The sequence below is a fragment of the Saccostrea echinata genome, unplaced genomic scaffold, assembly GCF_033153115.1.
Source record: "Saccostrea echinata isolate AGI-Se365-2 ecotype Australia unplaced genomic scaffold, CSIRO_AGI_Sech_v1 ptg000003l, whole genome shotgun sequence".
NCBI lineage: Eukaryota > Metazoa > Mollusca > Bivalvia > Ostreida > Ostreidae > Saccostrea > Saccostrea echinata.
The window spans coordinates 5,476,602-5,483,723 of NW_026889752.1; positions in this window are offsets into that span (position 1 = coordinate 5,476,602).

The window sequence follows — 7,122 nt, forward strand, 5'->3', positions numbered from 1 at the left end:
ATTTGAAATGAATTTTAAGTATGTTATTTAGAATGCAAATGTCTAGAGTAACGTCAAATAACTTTGTAAAATTCACTTCCCGTCGCGTGTTTTTCTGATCTCAAAATGAGATGTTGTCTGAGCAAGATCTCAGAAACGGTAAGAGATTAAGACAACAAACTGATATGAGCAACATATCTTAAGATGTTGGCAAAACCATTTGGGTTAAGAGCGTCAGCCGTCACTTCCGGTCGTCACAGGAAGTGATCAAACAAATAAAAAAAATCAACTTTTCTTTTTTAATTAAAAATTGCATCACTTTATTGCATCTTTTTTTGCAGATTCGAAAGATGTTGGTGCCACCGGAAACAAAAACGACAACTTCCGGTTATAAGAGAAAAACTAAATAACTTGAGTATTTTACTTTCCCATTAATATTATTTAAAGATAAAATATTTGAAATGTATTTTAAAAATGTTATTCAGAGTTCAAATGTCTAGAGTAACCTTACATATTTTTCAAAAATTCACTTCCGGTCGCGTGTTTCCTGTCCTCAAAATGAGAAATCTCAAAAACAGGTAAAATATTAAAACACCAACTTTTATGAGTACTGGACCTCGAGGAGTAGGCGAAACCATTTGGGTTAAACGCATCAGTCGTCACTTCCGCTTGTCACAGGAAGTGATCAAAGAAATCAAAAATTTTAACTTGTCTTTTTTAAATTAAAACTTGCATCACTTTATTGCATCTCTTTCGCTGTTTTGAAATATTTTAGATTCAACCGGAAACAAAAACGTCAACTTCCGGTTTTAGGAGATAATCTACGTTATTTTGATATATAACTTTCTCATAAATATTGCTTATCGATAAAGTACTTGAACTGATTTTATGAATGTTGTAGATGCTACAAATGTCTAGAGAAATGTCAGAGATCTTTATAAAATTCACTTCCAGTCTCGTATTTACCTGTCCTCAAAATTAGAATTCATTCTCACAATATTGCTCGGCAACAGTAAATGACAAAAGTCTAAAACTTTCAGGACTGATAGTCAGTCATCTGTTTATTTGAATCGTGAGAAAATCTTGTATCGCCGTTACTTCCGGTCGTGACAGGAAGTGATGTAAAAAAGTGAATGATTAATGGTTAGCACCTTGCATTTTCACGCTGAAGGCCAGGGTTAAATTTCCAGAATGTCTGAATTTCTTTTATCTCTTTTTCAACTTGAATTTTCGTTTTTATTTTCAGAATCGGACGGAAGACCTCTCATTGCTCGCAATGAGTTTCTAGTTATAGTTATTTTTCTCCGATCTATTGCATTTGAAAACGACTGCAAAAATAGAGTCTCTTGATTTGAAAGAGTAGCTTTTATCAAATTGTGTATAGTGCTCGGGACAAAGATAAACAGATTAAGATTGATCATCGTCACACAATATTTCTGAATTGGCTGCAGGTTTCCAAGATTGAAAATACAAGTTAGGTACTTTTAAAGGTGGACTAGACATAGTATATGGATGATTATGCTGAATGGATAAGCTGTCACAAGCTGCGTTTAATATTTAAAGAGAAATACGTTGAGAAATGAAACTGCACTTTTTATTATGCCTGTGACGTCACATATTTTACTTTAACTTTATCGTGACTTCCTGATAGGCCCTGAATAATCATTCAAAACTGTTTTCAAATTTCAATATTTTGAAATAATTTTTTTGATGACCACCAATAAAAGATTCTTTTATCATACTAGGATCATTCTACAATGCTTAGACTTATGTCATTTTTATTTTCTTTAGCCAATAGGGGGCCTTATATAAACACAGCTTATTAGACTAAGTATATGTTTTAAATCTTTTCATAGTCAAACCAACATTTCATCTGCATGATTGAACGTATCTGTTGCATATACAGCCTATCAATAAAAGAAAAATCTGAAAGGTTATTTAACCATTTCGGAATAATTTGGGGGATGAAAAATCTATTATTTGAATCATAAATATTCGTCTGTGCAGTGAAAGTACTCAGGACAAAAACAAATTATACAGCAGAATCGAAATTGGTGCAATAAAAACACCGTATTTTACAACATATGTAGCCTCCCTGCAATTTTTCAAGTAGACATGTCTATAAATGAATAGATTTGTGATGCTTATAAATTAAGAGTGATGTAATCTGCAGTATTGTCTATCTTTGATGAAGTACCCTTTTATGTAATAAAGCTTTAGAATAAAAAAAAATGCAAAATAAAGTTTACATGTAAATTCTTTTAGATTTTCAAAATAATAATAATAAACAAAATGCCTTATGCAATAATACAAGAGTAATAGTTAAACACTGCAGACTATTTCTTTTAAATTGAAGTGAAAATGACCACATTTTGCAGAGAATCTAAAAGATTTTTAGTGAGATTAGAAACATATTTCTATCATATTGCTACACTGTTACATGATATTTTTCTGAATATACCTTTTCTTAAGGATTTAAAATACAGTCAATCTGTCTTACATTCATTGGTTTTCATAAACTATTACCGTGATTACTGCTGCTTTCTTTGTATAGGGTTTGCAAATGTACTGTTGGCCATTGGTGACTGCTGTTTTGTATTGAGGTATATTACAATATTTTTTTTCGGATTTTTCGTTGAGATTTTTATGCTGAATTCTATTGTGTCAGGGTTATAAATTATTACTCCTGTAACAGGGAAATTACTTTGTCACAGTCAGGTTTTTTTTAATTGAAGCAAATTTTGCAGCCAGAATAGTCTGAAACTACTTTTAGCTTGTTTTTGTTATATATCTAGTATGATAACTCCTGTTTTATTCTCTTATAATAGATGCTAATATTAGCACAATACTATAGATTATTTTCGTTTAAATAGATCATCATTATTAAGATGGAACTCCCAATTATTTGATGAATATATTTTGAAATTTTACTCTCTTATTACTTTATGAAAACCCGACTTTTTTGGTCATGCACTGTAGGAACATGCCCCTCACACAGTGTCATTCAATATAATTTTTATTCTTATTAATATTATAAAGTACTCGAGTATTTAAAAAAAAAATATTATACCTATTAATGGTAGATTAACACATGCAGACTTTTTTATTCCAGTACCAACATTATTTTTATTAAAACGCCCTCACCAATCAGACAATCAGATATAATGTCATCCTTTAATGATTTTCCAAATGACTTGTTATTAGTCCTACGTGATACCATATAAAGTTTGGATTGTCATAGGCAATTATTTGATTTTTTTTCAGATCACCAACATGAGACTAATTATTGTTGAGTTTAACTGTTGTACACCTCTGTACACATGAATAATGTCAAATTCTGCAACAACGCAATTGTATTCTCCATGATAATCTTGAAAATTCGTATAAGACATTATATAATTTCTTACATACTTAGTCGCATTCTTAATAGAGAAATTGATAAATTATATTTTTACTTTTTCTTATACACAATAACAAAAAACCCTATAAAGTAGTGTTTCAATGTAATTGAAAAAGTAAAAACGGTCTTCAAAATAATAATGTCGTCCTGTATATGATTTAATCTCTACTTTGTAACCTATGTGTACTATCCAAAAAGTTATGAAGCAAGCAACGTAGAAATACATACTTCAGATATAATTTTGGTAGGAATAGCTAGTCATTTCAGTTCTCTCCTTTCCAAAGATGAATTTCATTATGCATGTACATGTATATCTGAATAAACCACAACCCAATTCAGTAAATATCAGTATTTTTAGAAAAAAATGTTCAACCGTTAATGATGTATTCAAAATTACAGAAAGATGATTAGAAGATCTAAATATTATTTACAAACCTTAAGAAATTGCATAACTAGCTTAGCATCTGTTTATTGTAGCCTCATCCCTGTCTACATGAATTCCTTTGGGTAAACATTGAAAAATTTAAGTTCCGATCAAATATTGTATAAAGATATAAGAATTCACTCATATTCAAATTAGAGTGAATAATCTATCTAAATGATAACTTGAGTTTTGGGATGTTATTTTTTTTTTTTGGGGGGGGGGGATATTCCTGTCTTTTTTATTCTTTGCTAAGATATTAACAATAATCCCCCTCCCCTTGTGGCAAAGGGGTATGGATTGAATATAGATATAGTCGCCACTATATACCAGTGAAGGGCTTCAAATTCAGACCTTTACTCGGAACTCAGGGCCATTGAGTAGTGAGGATTCTTTATCTTGCTAACGCCTGCCGTGACATAGGGCCTCGATTTTTAAGGGGATGAAGGTCAGATGGTCACATGACTCAGTTTAACTACGTCATACATGTAGTCACTGATAATATAAGAGAAAAAGATGATTTAAACAATCTATACTAGTATAAATTTTTAACAATTTGTTTTACTTCACCATCTTATATAAAAATTTAAAAAAAAATTAACAATCTTGTATACAATAACAAATAATGAAATAGATTGATCCACTCTTCTGTTTCCCTATACAAGTTGGTAACGTAATACGCAGTCTTTTAGTACAACAAGATCATACTCGATGAATACACGGGCAGTATGATTTAGTATAAACAGGTTATAATCAGCTTATGGTGGGGTATTTTGTGAAATAGAGAACACAGAAATTATTTTTGTATAGTTGATGACAGAAATCTTATGTACGTATATCTTATTTTGCTTATTTAGCTTAAGTGTGACGTCATAGTTGTTTTTCCCGTACTCGCGAAATGTAAACATGACACGTTTTTATCATGCTTATGCCTTGTTTAACGTTTTCCTGTGCAATGTTGAGGTAAACTTCACCTTTCGATACATTTTGTTTGCAGACAATCAATAAAATGAAGGACTTCAGTTTCAATATAACTTTTCAAATATTGAATAACATAATTTTTTGCAAATTATGTTTGTCATTTTTTAAGTTGTCTTAGAAAGTATGCAATTTTCCCTATCTATATGCAGTGTGATAAAAGAAACTAGATTTTCAAAATTTTAAACCCTATTTGTATTCTGATATATTTTATAAGAGACATATACATATACATATTTTTTATCTATGCTTGAAAAATTCCTATTATGGACGGAATAATGGGCTCGTGAACATGGAGAATCAAAGTCCACTTAGACTCTGTAGGACATGATTTTTGTCCATCAATATCTCTAAAATAAGGTAAGAAGCCTAATGCTTTGACTGCTTCAGGATATGTGCACATACTAAATTAGTAATATACTAAATATGAAAAAATTGAATTTAATTTTTTCTACACCTCAAGGTCTTTTTTCCCTTTAAGGTCTCATCCAAAGGACCACAACTTTTACTTCAAAGAGCCGAGCGCTTGGCGAAGGAACAGTTGCTGCCTTTTTTTATCGTCTTATGTCAGTTGTAGCCGTGATTCAAACACACGATCCTTTGATTACGTTAAATTTGGGAAAATGAGACAAAACTTTTCTGTGGGAAATTTTCTAGGCAAAGTTTTTTTTTTTTTTTAATTAAAAAAATCTTTTGAGACTACACAACTCCTGAAAATTAGTGGCATGTAAATCATGTTTGCGATATGACCCTAGATCGACTAAATGGACGTCAAGTATTCCTCGGAAAGATACGAATGCTGTGTCATAAAAAAGTATTTTATATTAATGCAATAAGTATTTTGATAGCCCAATTACCCATTAAATTGCTTATTTCTTTCCATAATCCTCTCATCGCTAGAACACCATATCTTATCCTCCTTCAATGAATAAAAAGTCTGTAAAACAGTTTGTCGTGTGTTGCCACCTTTGTGACGTTTATTAATTTGCTTGAAATTCTCGAAAGTATTATTAACAATGGCATATAATTTTTGCTCACACAAAATATAAATATGAAAAATAAACCAATTTTGTAAAGGGAGATAATCCAAATTTCCAGTGATTAAAACTTAGACTTAACAGAAAAATCATGAAATTGGGTCTGAAAACGCTTAAAATATAAAATTACAACCAAAAATTTTGGCGGAGGCGGGGTGGATTGAGGTAAATAACAAACTTGAAAAAACGTCCGTCCTCAAAGGCTGTAGGTGGGAGAAGAGGCAGAGTGACGCACCGCATGGCCGAAATGTTAAATGTTTGATTTTGATTGGTCAATCTCTGCCTCCCCTAAGACATGAAACAAAATGATCATTATAATACATCACTATACAATATATCAGACTTGAACATTCAAGGAAGACACTTATTGATTACAATAAAAATTTTAAGTAAACTTAAATTTATTTAAGGTATCTTATCTTATCGATCTTTGTTATTGTTAATCATAAAATGCATATTTCTGTGCATACTTTGATGATAAACCTTTTAAAAAATGGAGCGAAGACCAACTCTTATGGAAAAATTGTATTATAATATTAAAAAACTATCATTTAAACCCTCTTTAGAGTGTGTGTATGCAATTTCATAGACAAATTATTTCAATGTTTATGAGATTTTTTTCAATTTACGGAGATTTAACATAACGTATACTTTAATGTTAAATGAAATATCGGAACTATTTCATTATACATGTAATTGATATTTAATTTTTCACCTCCATATCTGTAGCATTATGGGCATTTCGCTCGCCTTGCTGCCCATCTTCTTTGTTTTAAAGAACTTTTGTTGAATTTGTTATACATGTAGCTCTATTCCTTTTCTCTTAAATACGTTTTTTTTTCTTTAGCATCCCGATTATACGTTCTATGTCGTCGTTTTTTCTCTCTGAAAATATCAGAAATTTATACAACATTTAGGTCCACGCGACGACAGCATAGATATTTTACTTTGAAAAAAAAAAAGAACAAGAAAACAAAAAAGGGGGGAAATGTAAAGAAACCTTTTTCAAAGAATTGTTTTCAGGGCCTCCACAGCATTAAAAAACACAGCCTGACTTAGAATAATCTAGGACTATATCTTCATCTTTAAAAAGGTCAAAACAGTCTACTTGTTACACTGATGGAGTTATTCGTTTATATAATTATACATGTACATGTGTATATACATGTAATTTTCTTTCTGAAATTCAATGGAAATCTACGACGTTCAAATCTCAATAACATACGTGAAACCTTGTCACCGCGGTAGAATTCACAGTGGGAACGATATGCATTTTCAATACTCTAGGATCACCAAGATGTATTTTG